We start from the raw sequence: 19,779 nt of genomic DNA, 5'->3' as shown, positions 1-19,779 counted from the left end.
AACATGGTACTTGAAGGAGAGAAGATTGTAGGCCGGCGCCTACGTACTAGTATCTAAGCTAGTACAAGAGCTAAAGGAAATCTTTGGAGCATTGTAGCAGGTAGTAGCCTGCGTACTAGTAAATGGATCGGCTAGTGCAAGAGCAAAGGGGTTTGTAGCTCCCGTACTGGTATAAGGCTGCACCAGTACAAATATTGTAAAACAATTTTTCTTATTAAGAAGAAGATTGAGATGACTTGCAGCAGGTGGTTTTCTCCCGCATTGGGTTTCCACCTTATATCATGGTGTTCATGTGTGTGCCTTATGTGTGATGATCTATTCTCTATTACTGCATCTGTTATCTGATAATATGGTTGATAATGTTCTAATGCCCTCATTGAAGATCAATTAACTTAATCATAAGAAGTTGTGGAAGTAGCATATATGAATCTGATTATGGAAATGAAAAAGTTTTATTAATGTGATAATACTGATTCACCCCCCCCTCTCAGTATTATTTCCAACAATTGGTATCAGAGCTGGTCCTTTGATAGAAGCTTGATCGCTTGAAGGAGATCCGTGGAACAATGGGAAAGAAGCTTAAGAAGAAAGCTAATAAGAAAAAGAAGTCATCTCAGAAGAACTATGACAGTGGAAGAATCGATTGGGGATTAGGCATAAGAAGCTCTTCAGATTCAGAATCAGATTCAGAGTCATTATCAGGTATGAATGTACCAGCTATATTTCCTTGTGAAAGAGATGAAAGTGATAGCGAAACTACTGAATTTGCTCTTATGGGTGAACAAGAAAGATATCAAATAGAGGAAGAATTTAAAAGGCTGACAGACAAAATTAGAGATCAACAAGATCTATTAAACAAAAAGGAATGTGATTTCAAAGAAGAAGCTACCAAACTAAGGGCACAACTAGAAGAAGGAAACAAGGTAAGAAAGCTACTCAAGGACAAGGAAGACCAATGTCAAAAATTGCAGCATGAAGTGACATCATTAAGAAAAGAAGTCAACGAAAGAAGCACAACCATCAAGAAACTCAAAGATAGATCCAGCTACTATGAAAATCTTGAAGCTACAATCCTCTCACTAAAAGGAGATCTTGAAGAATCAAAGAAGCAGAATACAGATCTACTCCAAACTATTGCAAAACAAGAAAACGAAGTCACCAGCTTAAAATCTCAACTGGAATGTGCCTTCCGAGTTCATCAAATGCAGCAAGATCTGTATGAAGAACAAGAAAAAGAAATTCTCAAACTAAGGGAACAAATGGAAGAAGGAAGGAACGCTGAAGAAGTTTTGAAAGAGAAATCTCTTGAAAAGGAAGAACAGCTTCAGGTTGAGGTAAATATCTTGAAAAGTAAACTAGAAGAAAAGGATAAGCTTTTACGATTTCAAGATAGCTCTAAAGTATTGGATGATATTCTTAGTAGTCAAAGGTCCCCTGCTATAAAGACTGGTCTTGGTTTCCATGAATCTGTTGAAGGTGAATCTAGTTCACAAGGTGAGGCAAGAAACTCTAAAAGGAAATCTAAAGTGATCAACGAAGAAGTGAAAGATCAATCTCATCATCAACCAAGGAAAGAGATTCCTCAAAGAAAATCCTTTACTCCTCCTATGAATAATGTTGAATGTTATGTATGTCATAATCTTGGACATGTTGCAGCTAGATGTAGAAGAAGAAGAGTTCAAGACCATTATGCAGAAAGGTAATCTCAATCAAGGTACTTTTATGGATATTGCTTTGCTTGCAATGTGTTTGGTCACAAAGCTACTGATTGTTACAGGAGGAATATGAAACATGTAAGATGTTATGCATGTAACAAGCTTGGACATATAGCCAAGGAATGCAGGAACAAAGTTTGGGCACCACATCAAAAGGAGAAAATGTCATCATCACGCTTGAAGATATGGAGGAAAAAGGAAGTACAGTCAGAAAAGGATGGCACAGTACAATGTACAGACATACCAGAATCTGAGGAAGCTGAAAGTACAGGACGCAGTGCAGTAACAGGAGACCTGCGTGCGGACGCAGGCCAGACCAAGTCCAGGTGCGTCCAGGACGTAGTTCAGTCACTGAAGATCTGCGTGGGGACACAGAGCGACTGAGGATAAGGTGCGTCCCTGAAGCAAAAGGACGCGGCGCGATAGTAATTTTGGGTGCGTCCCTGAGTAAAAGTACGCGGCACGATAGTGTTTTTGGGTGCGTCCCTGCAGCAATAGGACGCAGTGCAGCAGAAGATAAAGTGCGTACCTGTCTCAAAGCATTTATTGGCTGATTCTTCTTGATATGCATGATCAGATTTAACAGATGGCACTGGTTCAGGGGGAGCATATGTCCTAAATGTATTGTTGGCATTATGGTCCTTGGTGACAATGTTTATGATTCATCTTGCTATTATGAGTTGGTCACATGATCAGATGTATGGTTGATTCTCTAATGATGCTTGTATGAAGTCTTTATTATCCTTGGCACATATATGGATGAGGTTGGCTGATTTTGTGGATGATTACTCAAAGTCGCATTGTTGGAGACATGATGATGATGAGTTACTCATACGCATTTCATGATGATGTTAACATGAGCATGATGCATGAATTCTTTCTTGGCACAAATGGATGAGGATTGTTGGCTGGATACAGGGATGATTATTCATACATATGTTGATTGATGCTGATGCTTTCATTTGATGGCTCTTGATTCATGTAGATCTGGATGGTTATGAGTTGATGTTGACAGATACTATGGAGCAGATTATACCGTGCTGTTGTTTTTCATGATCTTTAGATGTTTGGAAGGTCGTAGCAAGACTCATGTTGTAATGGTCTATCTATTATAGTCATCTCTTCAGGTCATGTAACGGCCTATGTCCCCCACTATGCATGGGATGAAGATGTAATGTATTTGGTTCTCATATTTCTGATGTATTCCCACTTGGTTGGATGGATGATCCTTATTGTGATGGGTGATAGGAAGGTCATTTATGATATATATAGAGTCATGTTCTTCTTGTAGAACATCTTTTTGCAGACCTTGCTTACAGTCAGGGGGAGCTTGACCATGAACAAACACCATACAGTAGAGCAGACATCTCAGCTGGTTCTCAGAAAGACCATTATCAGATTGGAGCACCATGACATATACAAAGGGGGAGCTCATTCAGAGACTTCAGCAGATCTGGTTCATAGTCAAAGGGAGCATGTTCTTAGGGGGAGCATACCCTTTGCCCTTGATGTCAAAGGGGGAGAGTGATCTGGTGTTGTTGCCATCAAGTCCAAAGGGGGAGATTGTTGGCATTATGATGCATGTGTTGTACTTGATGGCAACCCCCCTCATAGAAGACCATCTCACTTATATACATTCAAAAGAGATATCAGATGTAACATAATACATAGATGCAGGACAGCTCAAAGGAATCAAATGGCAAGTTCTTAGTAAGCTTTGCCATCAAGTCCAAAGGGGGAGATTGTTGGCATTATGGCTAAAGTGTTGTCCTTGATGGCAACCCTTTCAGATGGTAGTTCACTATTCTTCAAGTCAGCAGCAGAAGTTGATGATCAGCTCTCATTTTATTGAAAAATTATGAAGGACGCAGGAAGCCAGTTCAGAAGGTGCGTACCCGCAGGTACACCATGCAGAAAATGCGTCCAGGGACGCAGGCCAGCCGTTCAGGGGGTGCGTCCACCCAGTGCACACATTTCAAGGCAGAGAAAAGCACGTGGGGGTTTCTTGTGTGGTATCTAGCCGACGGTTTTGTGTTTCTATGGTGTCGGCTCGTGGTATTGTTCCTTGATTTGAGGAGGAGATTGCCTATATAAAGCAAAGGAGATCATTTGGTTTGGATATGTCTTTTGTTGAATATCTTATGAGGTGAGATCTGGTCTAGATCTAATGAAGGTGAATCTATTAATGGACTGAGATCTCTTGGCGCATGTTCAGATCTGTGGATCTGATTGTCTGGGTTACTTCTAAAGTCTTGAAATCATCTATGCCCGGAGGGACGCAGGTGCAGTAAGGGTTCAGGTGCGTCCGGGACGTAGGATCGAAGAGTTTCAGGTGCGCCGGACGCACGCGCAGAAGGGTTCAGGTGCGCCGGGACGCAGGCAGTTCAGTAGACTCAGTGCGAGGGACGCAGGCTAGCAGTTTAGCAGGGTGCGTCCAGGGACTCAGGGCAGCAGTTGAGCAGGGTGAGTCCGAGACTCAGGCTAGCAGTTGAGCAGGGCGAGTCCGGACTCAGGCTAGCAGTTGAGCAGGGTGCTTCCTTCTCTTAAAATCTTTGTTTATCATTGTTGTATTCTGGGTTTGGTCCTATTATTGTTGATCTAGTTATTTCAGTTGATTGGGTGTTTCAGAAGGTTGTTTGAGCTTCAATGTTGTTGTTGGGTCTAGTATGAAAATTGGATGAAATGTGGCCTTTCAGTTTATGGGTTGTGCTTCAGTGTATCTAGTATGAAAATTGATGAAACGTGGTACTTGAAGGAGAGAAGATTGTAGGCCGGCGCCTACGTACTAGTATCTAAGCTAGTACAAGAGCTAAAGGAAATCTTTGGAGCATTGTAGCAGGTAGTAGCCTGCGTACTAGTAAATGGATCGGCTAGTGCAAGAGCAAAGGGGTTTGTAGCTCCCGTACTGGTATAAGGCTGCACCAGTACAAATATTGTAAAAGAATTTTTCTTATTAAGAAGAAGATTGAGATGACTTGCAGCAGGTGGTTTTCTCCCGCATTGGGTTTCCACCTTATATCATGGTGTTCATGTGTGTGCCTTATGTGTGATGATCTATTCTCTATTACTGCATCTGTTATCTGATAATATGGTTGATAATGTTCTAATGCCCTCATTGAAGATCAATTAACTTAATCATAAGAAGTTGTGGAAGTAGCATATATGAATCTGATTATGGAAATGAAAAAGTTTTATTAATGTGATAATACTGATTCACCCCCCCCTCTCAGTATTATTTCCAACACATCCTTGACCTCTGCTCCACTCTGTTATCTCCCAAACTCCTCCACTCCTCACGTAACTTCATTCTTTAGACATTTCGTTGTTATAACCTTCCATCCATCAACCCACTTCATACACTCGTTCTCCATCCTACTTCTCCACTCCTGAGCCATCACCAGCTTTATTCCTACCTTGCACATCTCCCCCTACCATTCCATCACTCCACCATCACTTCAAACACCCACGGTAGGTCATCCTGTAGCAATTTGTAGACTTCCTGTAGAAACCCCTGCGTTTCCTGTAGAATCCCCTGCAGACATCCTGTAGGAGGCCACTCACTCGGTTGCTGAGCCTCTGAACGTGAGGAACCTCTGTGGACTGATGCTAAGGATCTCTGGGGACCTCTCCTAGCCTCCCCAACCTTTCCCAAGCTATCCTTCCTTCCGCATCACATCTGCACAACCAAACCCTAATAAGCATGAAGTCACAATCACTCCATCCACTTAAAGAAAAAAATACAAAAACATATCTTTTAAGATGAAAGTAGATTAGATTCATGCATTTTCACTTATTAGAAGTAATGGCATCATTGGCAGAAGTTTCCTTCACATTCTTTGCATCATAGAGGTTAGACTAGTTAAATTAGGGTTTCCTAGGGTTTCCATGTTTTGATTTGCTTTCAGTTCATTTTTGCCAAGTAGATTAGTCTTCTTTGAGCTAGCTTTCGTCCATCATTTAACAAGCTTCTTCTGAGAGCCTATAGAAGTTGGCTTGAGCCATAGCGGACTTGTGCCAGCTAACCAAGTGACAGCTGCGACAAGAGCTAGTACTTGTGCATACAGCACCGTCGCTTCCAAGTTTGTACGAAGTACCCGGTTGATAAAATTAAGAGACAGGAAGCCCCAGGAGTTGTAGCATTATTGCTACAATACTGGAGCTCACCAGCAATCAAAGACATAAGAAATATCAAAGGCGTATGCAACATGAAAATTCAAATAATATTAATCTAATGATCAAGGAAATTAGAAATTTAAATTACCTTAATGAATATAAAAAGAGACATAAATTATTCATCATTTAAGTAAAATAATACAATGGAAAAAAGGATTCATTTGTGTTAATTCAAGAATAAAGAAGAGCCTTACAACCTCTGCCTTGATGTCACGAGGTTCCTCCCAAATGCCTCTAACCCTCTCCTTAGATGATAAGCCTTCCAATCTAAATCTAACAGTATAAATGTATATTTTCTAAACCTCTCAATCCCTCTGGCATGTAGTCAATTTATAGGTCAAGAGGAAGAATTTTCGGATCCAAAGAGAAGGACGAGATCCTCTAATCAGGGAATTAAGGTTCATTGATGAGAGGGAAGTAGCTAAATGATATGAGGGGTATGGATCAAATAGATATGAACCATAAACTTTTAGTTGGGATATATTGACCCTAAAATTATTATGGAATTCACTTTTTATTTTTAGTTTTCCTTGATTTGTGTGTGCGGTCTATAGTGGAAGGCAGAGCACAATTTTGGGTAGGTTTCAAGGACACAAACTACAAACGCGTGGAAACTGACTAGGAAAATCATGCAGGTCATATAAAACAAGTTATAAAACAATTTTACCCAAATTTTACATCTTCTTCAAGGGTTTTTGATTGTTTGACCTCTAACGGAGTGTAATCGGATATGTTTGTGGATGGTGAGAGATCCATTTTAATAGTAAAGTGTCATGATGACAAAATGACGTGTAACATATTGCCCCATAAATTGCAAATTCTAAAAGGTATTTTTTTAAAGGTTGAAGCACTTTATCATGCCAAATATTGGATAGGAGAAAATGGTCAAAAACCTGCAAGAAACACTCAAGGATTACAGTGAAATATATAATCATCACTAAGGTAGGCATTCCCATACCTAGAGTAAAACTAACTCAATGAACAAGTACGGAAAAATGAAGAATCATATCCATAGTAGACACAGTATGGGGGAAACCATCAGCTATGAATTTGTCTACATAATCATGAATATATAACTCCTCTCAGTCTAGATTGATGAAACTAGATCTTGGCTCTTGATCTCCATGTATTGATCTGTAGTATGAATCTAGCCATCTGAGTGAATGTCTCGAAGTCGAACATGATAGAAACTACTTGATTACCAATCAATGATGTTAACCATTAACAAATGCAAGAGAAACCATCAATAATGACAATGGATCTCAAGATACTATTAGTACAATCTATAGAGTGTGAAAAGATTATCTGAATTCAAACACATAGAATCTTTCAATCAAAGGCCAATAATGAGAACCTATCGTCAAAAGTGAGAAACTTTTCATTAAGGCATTCATGCCTTAAGGCATGAGATGAAGTTGATAGGAAGTGACCCATCATAGGAAATCCTACGACATGAAATACACTATCGTGTTTTGAAAAATATTTTACAAGGACTGGCATAGGGATTACCAATGCGACTACAGGCTAAAATTTGCAAAGGAACATGAACTAAGGTTTAACCTGCCTTGAACACATAGCGACACAAAAATTGACTTGGAATCATTTGACTGAACAATACTCAAAACCAGCTAAAGAATTTCAATGGGGTTATATTAACAATAAGAGAAATGGATTTCCCAACCCAGACACAAGTGTGATAGAGTGTCGTGTTGAAGAGTGACATACTACCTTTATAATGAATGTAAAAGGAATACCCTTTCCCAATTTCCCCCCACCATTACTAGCAAGTACATCTTTAATTTTTACAAGCTTGAGGAGAATAACATACCCCTTTCCTGTAAGCTCATTCTTTGGATGAGTCCATTGAACTATTTTTAATGAACCCTAAGAATATGAGGTTCAGTCCCATTATGTTTAATGAGTCCTATACTGTTTAATTTTTACGAGTCTGGTAAAGCAGTAAATCGATGTCATTTTCATGTTTAATGAGTTTGAAAAGGCACAAAAATAAAACTAATTCATTTATTTTACCATAAAATTTTAATGAGCATCGAGAAAGTAAAGATCAGTGTTTTTTAGTTTTAGGGAGTCAGAAGAAAAACATAAGTAAACTTTGTCATGTTCTTTTTCGTAAATTTAGTCCCTCAAGCCCAAAAAATGATTAAATAATGCAGCAAGGAACTCTATTAACTATAATCAATCAACATATACCTTTTTCATAAATTTTCTGGTTGATTCCGTAAAATGGGTAAGCTTATACTAAATGGACAATTGTTTATTTACTTTTATGAGTTTGAACAATCAAGTTCTTGACAATCTTTTCATGTTTCGAAAGTCTGAAAAACTCTTAAAAGTGGACTCTAGGGTTTTTCTTTTTCGTTATTTTGAAAAGCTACAAAAATCGATAAAAGTCTACTCGTAGACAAAATGGTCCATTTTTATGTTGTAATCTATTTTGCACAAGAAACTCAATAAGTTATCATAATTTCTCGATACTATAGTAAAAAACACTAAAAATTTGACATTTGAAAGGTTCAAGGCATAAAAAATAATTTTAAATCACCAAAACCTTATAAAAGTTCAAAATGTAATTTTATTTTACCATTTTCTTTTTAACTAGTTTAAGAATAGAAAGAGGGATTTTCACCACCAAACTTCTAAGGTTGATTCTTAGAAAATCGATGGACAAAATCATGAATTATTTCCTCCAGGTAAGAGATCTCTACAATATCTACATTTTCATCCATGTAAATTTTTATTTTAATCTTTCATTTGATTTTTTAGGGGGTTCTTATTTCGAAAGATCCCCCTTCAGGCCTGTGTGGTTTCCCTTCATTGGGACTACGCAAGTCGATAATTCTCAGTGTACAGATAAATGTGATATGTGTGGTTTCTCTCCTGAGGAACTGTGTAAATGTGCCTTTTTCACCAAAAATATGTTGGGTCCCTATAATACTATTGATTAACCCATTAATATTGTAGTTATACCCCTTATTTATATTGTTGTCCCCCTATTACCCCAATATTGTTATTTTTGTGCCCCATAGAATCCCTCTATTGTTACTTTTGTGGCTTTATATTATTATTGTTAGATCGGCTGGATTATATTGTGACTCCTTAGACTCCTATATATAGAAAGGAGGTTTTGTCATTTGTATCATCCAAGAATTGTTCATTTATGTAATGTAAAGGAGGTTTCCCCCTCGAAGAGGCTGAATTATAAGGCGTTGATCTATCTTTTCTATCTTTTCTTGAGTTGGTTTCATAACATTTGGTATCAGAGCTTTGGATTCTAGGGTTTCGCTGCTCCAAACAGGTCATCGTGGCATTTTCGCTATAAATTTGTTTCTGTGACATTTCACAAGTCACAAAAAACACCCATTTGATAAGCAATCGTGCTGAACCTTAGGTCCAAATTTCAGAGCTTTTCGCGTGATATTTGTGGAGATATGATCTGAGGAAGTTGGTATTTTTGCAGACTCCTGAATTACATTCAAAACAGGTGACCTGAGGAAAAGCATCATAAATTTCTCTCTGGGGATCGGATTGAAATTTCGTAAGAAGGTACAAAAATAGGACGAATTGTAGTTTTTTGTATGTGTGTTTCAGATTCAAAGGTTGAAACAGTGACTCGTGGTACGTCGTACAAGTTCGCTCTACTGAACGAGTCTAAAAGCAAGTCACTGTGGGAGATTTTACATAACTCTTCCTTGGAGAATCCAATTTGGCTCAGACTTGTGGCATTGGAAAGAGGATGCAGAAGGCTACTACAGGTAGAAATTTAAAAACTGGATGATCCGAAATTACAGAGATACATCAGATTCAATATCAAGCTTCTATAAAGTGAAAAAAGGTGTATAGTTTTTTTTAAATTTTTTGCGTAAGCTTGCTTTAACGGAATTCAAAGGGCATAGTAAAGCATTATTATCGGTAACTGATGCCCCAAGGAAAGAAAATGCAAACACCTAGTAAGGAACCTGAAAGCTCTAGCATGACTCATGAAGAAGAGGAAGAAATGCTACATGATATATCAAAATTACAAGAACAAGTGCAACAAATGTCACGCTCACAAAAGCTAACAGAAGCTAAGATAAGTGGCGTGGAATCTAAGATAAATGGCATGGAATCTAAGATAAAGGGCATGGAAGCTAAGATGGATGATTCGAAGACAGATTTGAAGAGAGACATGACAGATTTGAAGATAGATTTGAAGACAGACATGGAAGGATTGAATAAGTTGCTACAAGAAAGGGTCACTAATGGTGAAAAGGTAGTAAAGGAAACTCATGATGAGAACAAAAGAAATGTTAATCATGATTCCATAGATGCTAATGTTGGATCGAAAAATCACCATATTCCAAAAATCGATATGAGGAAGCTTGATGGCCAGGATCCTGCCACATGGATATTACAGATGGAGCAATTCTTCGATCTCAATAATGTGCAAAACACACAAAAGGTATGTATGGCAACTATATATTTGGAACCAAATCAATTTGTATGGTATCAATGGCTTTGACCTCATAAACAATTTATCACTTGGGCAATTTTTACGGAAGAATTGATAGCACATTATGAAGATACAAAAAGCAACACTTTTTTTAGCCAATTGATAAGTCTCAAACAAAAGGGTTCAGTAATGGAGCACATTGAGGAGTTCCAAAAATTGAACATAAGGGTAAAAGATATTCCAGAGGAGCATAGGATTGATGTGTTCATAGGGTCTTTAAAGGATAATATCCAACATGATGTTCGCCTTTGGGAACCTGATTCATTAGAGAAGGCATTCAGGTTAGCAAGAAAAATGGAAAGCAAAATTATGGCAACCAGGAAGCATACCACTCACAACTATAAAGACGGAAGTGTTGTTTCCCCTAGTCTTCCACAACCTATAAGGTTGACACCACAACAATTGGAAGAAAAAAGAGCAAAAGGGCTTTGTTACAGTTGTGATAGCAAATACACTAAAGGTCATAAGTGTGCTGAGAAGAAATTATTCTACATAGATTGTGAAGAGGAAGAAGAAAAGGAGCAAGAAAGGTCAAAAGAAGAAGATATACTCCAGGAACAAAGCCTAGATGAAGAAAAAATAAATCCGACCATATCTTGTAATGCATTGGCGGGAATTACCACTCCTCAAACCATCAAGATAGAAGGACAAATCAAGAAGAAAAAGGTAATAGTGTTGATTGATTCAGGAAGCACCCACAATTTTATTCATTGTAGGGTAGCAAAAGAATTGAATTGCTTCCTATATCCAGCACCAGAGTGTCAAGTGATGATTGCAAATGGAGGAACAATAAATTTCTCTGGAAAGTGCCATAATATCAAGCTATCCATGGGAGAATATGTATTGACTAGCCCAATGCTTTCCATTCCAATGGGAGGTGCTGATGTTGTACTAGGAGTCCAATGGCTACAATCCTTGGGTACAATAGCTTTTAATTTTCAAGAACTTTTCATCAAATTTTCTACGGAAGGAAAGGAAGTTGAATTAAGGGGTATTGCAGGGAAACCAGGAAAGATAATCAGCTCTAATGGCATGACAAAGCTTCTAAAAAAGGAGCAAAGAGGTGTAATTGCACAATTATGTTCGCTAGATGTTTCCACATTGGAATCATCTATTTCTCCAGATCTCCAAAAAGTCCTGGACAATCATTCCAAGGTATTTGAGACTCCAAAAGGTCTCCCACCTATGCGTGATCATGATCATGCTATTCATCTGATTCCAGGAAGTGTTCCTCCAAACATCAGGCCGTACAGATATCCCTATGTCCAAAAAAGTGAAATTGAACGTATGGTTGCAGAAATGCTAGAGGCTGGTATAATTCAACCGAGTCAAAGTTCTTTCTCAGCTCCAGTAGTATTGGTGCACAAGAAGGATGGATCATGGCGCATGTGTCCAGATTATAGGGAGCTCAACAAGCTCACTATTAAAGATAAGTTCCCCATTCCTGTTATTGATGAATTACTGGATGAATTGCATGGATCAATTTACTTCACCAAGTTGGATCTTCGTTCGGGATATCATCAAATCAGAATGAAGATTGAAGACATTCCGAAAACAACATTTAGAACTCATGAGGGTCATTATGAATTTTTGGTCATGCCTTTTGGCCTTACCAATGCACCTTCAACATTTCAAGGTTTGATGAATTCAATTTTCAAACCATTCCTTAGAAAATTTGTGTTAGTATTTTTTGATGATATACTAATCTACAACAAGTCTTGGAAGGATCATGTTGAACATGTTGACAAGGTGCTACAACTATTGGAGGAGAAACAATTATATGCAAAAAGATCCAAATGTTTCTTTGGAGTCCAGGAGGTGGAATATTTGGGTCATATTGTATCTCATGAAGGAGTTAAGGTAGACCCTAGCAAAATTAAAGCCATTAAGGAATGGAAAATCCCCACATCCATAAAGCATCTGCGAGGATTTCTTGGGTTGACAGGGTATTATCGCAAGTTTGTTAAGAATTATGGGAGAATAGCAGCACCTCTAACAACATTATTGAAGAAAGATTCATTTTCATGGACTCTGGAAGCAACAAAGGCCTTTGAACATCTTAAAGAGGCAATGTGCCAAGCACCGGTCTTAGCTACACCGGACTTCACAAAAACCTTTATTGTGGAATGTGATGCTTCAGGAAATGGAATTGGTGTTGTTCTAATGCAAGATGAAAGACCCATTGCTTTTGAAAGTCGTCCAATCAAGGGAAAGTTTTTAAGCAAAGCTATTTATGAGAAGGAAATGTTGGCAATACTCCATGCACTTAAGAAATGGCGACCCTACCTAATGGGAAGACACTTCAAGGTAAAAACGGATCATGATAGCCTTAAATACTTTTTAGAACAAAGATTATCCTCTGAAGAGCAACAAAAGTGGGTCACAAAGATGTTGGGTTATGACTTTGAAATCATCTACAAAAAAGGGAAGCAAAATGTGGTGGCAGATGCACTCTCAAGAAAGGATGAGGATGTGGAAGCATTGTTGTGTGCCATTTCTATTATCCAACCAGATTGGATAAATGAAGCAAGGGAGGAATGGAAGAATGACGAAGAAGTGTGGGCACTTATTCGAAAGTTACAACAAGATTCCAGTACTTCTGATACATTTAGCTGGAAAAATGATTCGTTATGGTACAAAGATCGCTTATACCTCTGTAAGAATTCCCAGCTAAAACAAAAGATTCTTATGGAATTGCACACTTCTCCCTTAGGAGGGCACTCAGGATTTTTAAAAACTTACCACAGGGTTAAGAAGGAATTTTTTTGGGATGGCCTTAAATCAGATATTCAAAAGTTTGTGGCGGAATGTTTGGTTTGCCAACAAAATAAAGTTGAAACAATTAAGACACCGGGTCTATTACAACCTTTATCCATTCCAAGCCAACGTTGGGAGGAGGTTTCAATGGATTTTATCACAGGTTTACCCAAGTCTGAGGGAAAGAGTGTCATCATGGTGGTAGTTGACAGACTTACCAAGTATGCACACTTTTGTGCATTATCACATCCATTTAAAGCCAGTACAGTTTCTACTGCATTTATGGAAACAGTTCAAAAGCTACATGGAAACCCAAAGATTATTGTAAGTGACAGAGATCCCATTTTCACTGGAAATTTTTGGACAAAATTATTTTCTTGTCTTGGTACTCAGTTAGCTCATAGCTCATCTTATCATCCTCAATCTGATGGGCAAACTGAGATAGTAAACAAATGTTTGGAAGGATATCTTCGTTGCTTTGTATCTGATAAACAGACACAATGGGTCAAATGGTTGCCTCTGGCTGAATGGTGGTATAACACTTCCTTCCATACAACAACAAAAATGACCCCATTTATGGCACTTTATGGGTATCAACCACCATCCATCACATCATATTTAAGAGAAAATTCTAAGGTTCAGGCAGTGGAACATCACATCGAACATCAACAACAAGTCCTCCAACTCTTAAAGGATAACCTCGTGTTGGCACAAAATAGAATGAAACAACAGGCAGATCAACATCGCAGTGAAAGAAGTTTTGATGTAGGTGATTGGGTATTCCTACGGCTACAACCATATAAGCAAATGTCCCTAAAGCAAGCTAAGAAGGATAATAAATTATCACCAAAGTATTATGGTCCGTACAAGGTGTTGCAAAAGATTGGTACTATGGCATACAAATTGGAGCTTCCTGCAGCTTCTCGATTGCACCCAGTTTTCCATGTTTCATGTTTAAAGAAGGTTATAGGTGACAAGCTCCCAATTCAAACAATATTGCCAGAACTTGACGAGGAAGGAAAAATTATATTGGAACCGGAAGCAGTCACAGAAACAAGAACTCGACAGCTACGAAATCGATCAATTTCAGAGTATCTTATCAAGTGGAAGAACTTATCCGCTGAAGATTCCACATGGGAGGATGAGAATTTTATGCAGAAGTATCCAGAACTACTCAAGCATTGAGGACAACACTTTTTTGAAGGAGAGGGGCATGTTGGGTCCCTATAATACTAGTGATTACCCCATTACTATTGTAGTTATACCCCTTATTTATATTGTTGTGCCCCTATTACCCCCATATTTTTATTTTTGTGCCCCATAGAATCCCTCTATTGTTATTTTTGTGGCTTTATATTATTATTGTTAGGTCGGTTGGATTATATTGTGACTCCTTAGACTCCTATATATAGAAAGGAGGTTTTGTCATTTGTATCATCCAAGAATTGTTCATTTATGTAATGTAAAGGAGGTCTCCCCCTCGAAGAGGCTGAATTATAAGGCGTTGATCTATCTTTTCTATCTTTTCTTGAGTTGGTTTCATAACAAAATAAGTCGCGCAAGCGTTGAGAGTTTTCAAAAACATAGAAATTGCACCCCAAAAATTTGTAAATTTATTTTAAATGTTGGACTAACTCCCTCTAAATGTCATTTTTAGGATACTTGACCATTCAAAATGGAATGGAGGGAGAGAGAACATGAAAATCAAGATGCAACAACTTTGGAAAATGTGGAAACTTTGCAAGCTCTGAGAAATTATGGCCTCTATAAATATTGGATTATTCCGGGAATGAAAGCTTAGTTAGAGTTCATGACATGGTTGGTGAGAACCTGGGATGTCCAAGATCAGTGTTTTGTGATCTGTGATCATCGTCTCACCATTGATGCTGATGATATATTTTCTTAGCTGGGATTTCTCATAAAGGGATTGATATTTCCTTATATGGGAAAAGATCAAGTAAAGATACTACTGGTCGATACCTATGACAACACTGAGGGAATGCACAACTCAAGGATGGTAGGATTGATATTCAAACTATTTAGAACATGGCCTTAAGAACCATAGCTTTCATAGTTAGAAAATTGTGTGGCAATGCAACTCTTCACTTGGCCATAAAGGTCCAGATGCAGATTTTTGTGGAATGTTGGCAATCCACAATCTTTACCTAGCGTGAGGCAGTGGTTTCCAATATGAAAGGAAAACCTATCAGAGCTAAGAATGGTAAAATGAAGAATTTTTGTTATGGTTCCATCCTTATTTATTTCTCTCTAGAGAGGATTCCACTCCTCAGTCCAAAAAATATTTTGGTGGATGAGGCAGGGCCTTGAGATCCATAGATGCTAAGGTGGGTTTCGCTTATGGCTTGCCATGGGCGTAATGTTCCAGTCGTGAAATATATTCATGAGTTTTTTGTGTGGCTAGGTCAACATATCATCTTGATCAAGGATTTCCCATATGCATGGATGGACTACAAGGGTGACCCATATATCCCACTTCCAACAAGGATGTCATGGGGTGACCTAGGGAAAAACTTCTCATTTTGATGTTTCATTTCATGTTTTTTATTTCTATATTTATTTTTGTCTTTTAAGACTAATTATTCGAAATTCATGTGTAGACATGGGCATTTTTTGACTCACAAGGATACGCCCTTTTGACAAGCAAGGTGACCAACCTTTAGTAGTTGTAGCACCAAACACAGATGCAACATAGGCATTGAATGAGCTAGAACACAACCTAGGGAGGTGGACTATAGATATACTAGAGACTGGGACTAATTATTTTCCTCTCTGGTACCAAAGACAGATTGTTGGGGTTCCATGACCGCTCAGGAAATTGTTATGTTGGGTTGCTCATGCTATAGTATGTTATCATGATCATCATCATGCTTAGCTGCTTTGTCTCCTAGGGCTACTTTTTTATTCTTGTATCAATATATTCGGATAATAAAGGACACACTGCCTTATCTCCTTGGATGCGATATTTTTTGTATAACACACTCTCTGTAGACTTTATCTAATGGAGACTACTACTTTTGTTTTTAGTTTATCTTCTTCAATATATGGATATTGTTCTTACTTAAAAATTTTGCAAATGTCTATTTAACACGTGATTAGCTAATGCATTGGTTAATGTGTTTACATTTCTTGGAGTGTGTTGATATTCAATTTAATCAAGTTGCCTTTACAAAACATGAACCTATAAAATCATTCTTAGTATTGATGGACTTCTTACTGTATAGACATTGTTCAAATGTAATACTACGAGTTGTGAATATAACCTAACAATCAAACGACGAATGCCAAATGAGATGGCATCAGATAATAGTTTGATTACTACAGTATATGCTGCTTTGTTGTTCGCTTTTTGATGAAGGCATATCCCATGAATGGAAACTAACTCATTACTGGGTGAATAAATGACCCATGCTGGGGAAAAAAAGTTTCGAGTAGTACGACTACCGCCATCCACAAATACAATGTAAGTTTGAGGGGACGTCGACATCTACAAATCAAGTGTAAAAAAAGATAAGGAGGAGAAGTTGTATTGGACTGTAAAAATGATAAAACTAACACACACACTTATAAAAATATAATACAAGTAGTGTACAAATATTCAAAAAATAATTTATGCATAATATATGTTCAAGAAAAGCTCATTTATGGGCTTTCCTAAAAAAACACCATCATAATCGACCAACTCATAGAGCCCTTTTTCTAATACATGTTTTACAATGTAAGGGCCATGCCACATAGGCTGAAATTTACATACACCTAATTTTTCATGTGCTTGATCATATACCAAGACGAGGTCACCTTCCGCATAAGAACAAGGATTCATGTTTTGATCAAATTCGGCCTTGACCTGTTTTCTATGAGCCTCGCTAGCCAATGTGGCCTCACGATGACTTTCATCTAAACATGCTAAGTGCAAAAAGCATTCTTCCTCTAAAGAGGTAGCTCGTAATAAATTGATGTTGGGACATGGTCCCCTAGGTTAAATTTTGTAAAGTTATGTTAAATATTGTAAACTCTCCATGTTTTGAGGATCAGAACGCAAGTAGCGCAAGTCGATAAGAGTCAAAGGGGATTTTAGAATGTCAAAAACATTAGTTTGCTAAGAGTCGAGCTGCTTTGAGACCTGCCCATGGTTCACAAACCATGGTATTTAATGAAAAAAAATATAAAATAAATTAATAGAGGAGTCATAGGATAGATGAGCAGAATAGTTCATAATTTGAGTCTATTTTTGTTTATTCTGTACTTGGGAGAAGCGGAAGGCTCCTGCAACTGTGTGCGCGAAGGCCTTGGTAAGTCCATAGCTAAGTGCATGGGCCCCTGCAAGCTGTGTGTGCAGTGTTGGAAAGACTCTAATTAAAGATCTGAAGCATAATAAAGGCTCGTTTTGAAGAACTATCTATGTCTCTGCATACTACTATTTTATCTCTAAATTTACTATATTTTTGATCTGTTCAATGCAATTAATCAAGAAAAGTACATAATATATTTGCAAATACATAGATTTGTTATTTATATGATGTTATGAATTTTTAGCGCAATCTTCGAAGGGAATAAACCTGCTAACTGTTAATTATTGTGATTTCTAGATCATAAGGGTTAGGGCTCACAAAGGTCGAGATAAAGCCCTAAGTTTTATAGAAACAGATAACATAGTCCTTTAGATGCAAAAAGTTGGTTCTGGAATCCCGCAATAATGATGTGGGTGAGACTGCAACCTACACTACGCGGGTTGTTGCTAAAAGGGCAGGTAGTGTAGGGTTTTGTTGGTTAGAGAAACTAACTCTAAACCTAGATCCAAGCCCCCTCTAGCCAAAAAATGGTTCTATTGTTGGGACGGGGATATATCTGAGGAATTTATGATGTGGCATAAGTGGATACCAACTGAGAAGGAGATTAAAAAGTGTATATATTGTAAACTGCAGGAGTTTTCATCCCAAGAAAACAAGAATTCACGCCTGTCGAAAGAAGAGTGATTGCAGAGATACCTGTATACATAAGAACATGAAGTTTTCTTCTACTCTTCTCAGCCCAAATTATACAAATGGTTGGCTAAAATAATGGATGGTCAACCTATCGTGAAGCTAGATAACCTTGTTGTTTGGGCTCCAAAGTTAGTGAAGTCCCTGGAAGGATCAGAAAACAAGGTCGTGAAAGCTGTCTATTATTGGATCAATAGTATTTTGGGCAAATCTATAACTGAGTTTTCGATTGCTACATCTACCAGTTATAGAGACGATGAATGATAATTTTTCAAGGGACCAAGAGGTAAGTATTTGAAGTCTCTAAAAACTTGTATTAAAATTCTATTGTGCAAGAAACATGTTATTCCACTAAATTGATGTTTAGATGAAACTCGACAGGAGCCACACGAAGTAGGAAATCATTCAGAAGAGATATATACACAAGTGATAAGTAAAATCCTTTGTTGTGAGAATATAATAGCAATGAAGAAAATAATAGTCTGAAGATGCCTTAAGGTGCACCGCAGATGACAGATCAAGGTATTGCGAGAATACAACATCCATCGACTCCACCTCTGCCATCGCCTCCAACTCACACACCTACACCTCCACCTCCACTATTAATTCTAGTGTACACTACGAAGATGCCTATATTCAAGGGTCTAGGGATAGAAGACCCTGATTAATTATTGTTTGTAATAGATGCTGTGTGGAATTCAAAACATATAACGTATGACGATCTGAAGAAAGTGCAGCTACTCATAGCATTGTAAGACAGGGCACTGAGTTGGTAGATTAAGTACAGTACGACTCATCCAGTTGTGTCATTGAGAGACACAAAAGATGTGCTAAAGAATGAATTCAGGAAGCCTAAGTATCAAGCCCAGTTTGTGACTGAGGTGAAAGAAATTAAGCATAAGGTGATTGAATCTGCATGGGATTTTGATTAAAGGTTGAAATTTCTACTACAACAAGATAATCTGCATATCTCGAATGAGCAACATAAGGATTCGTATATTGCTTCGTTGTTACCTCATTTGAGATGACCATTGTCACAACAGAAAGTTAGATGATAGGCTAAAGCATTGAAAATTTCTATGAAGTTGGATGCTTCCCTATTCAGGATAGAAATCTAGGAGCGCAGCAGATTCAGTCGTAGTTGGCTAGAATGCATATGGATTTTCAAGATCTCAAAAAGGGGAATCGGTCAAAAATGAGACCCGTTTTGAAGTATGTTGCTTAAAATGTAAAGGGAATGGTAATGACAAGGATCATTGCTCGATATATCATAACTATATATTTGGGGGAGATCCTATCCCCCTGAAGCCAGAAAATATCACTAGATTGAGTAATGGTATAGTGGGATGGTGCACTATCTGCATAATAATAGGAAAGCACTCGATAGAAAATTTTCGTTTGTTACAGAATTTTGTACAGACTCCCCAACAACTAATATACAATTTTTTTAAGTTTATAGGCCATGATGAGCACAATTGTCGAAGCTATGAGTTGATGATGGACAAAACTCTAACATATAGAGTACAGGCTGAGACATGTCCTCAGTAGGATCAAGGCGCATCTGCAGTGCACAAAGGATTCCAGGGATGAGGAACAAGATGAGGGCGAGGAGCTGGAAGAGGTC

This window comes from Pinus tabuliformis, chromosome X (assembly GCF_031772625.1).
Source record: "Pinus tabuliformis cultivar Carrire ecotype Pingquan chromosome X, CPIR1, whole genome shotgun sequence".
Lineage (NCBI taxonomy): Eukaryota > Viridiplantae > Streptophyta > Pinopsida > Pinales > Pinaceae > Pinus > Pinus tabuliformis.
The sequence above is the reverse complement of the archived record's forward strand: the minus strand, read 5'-3'. Positions refer to the sequence as shown.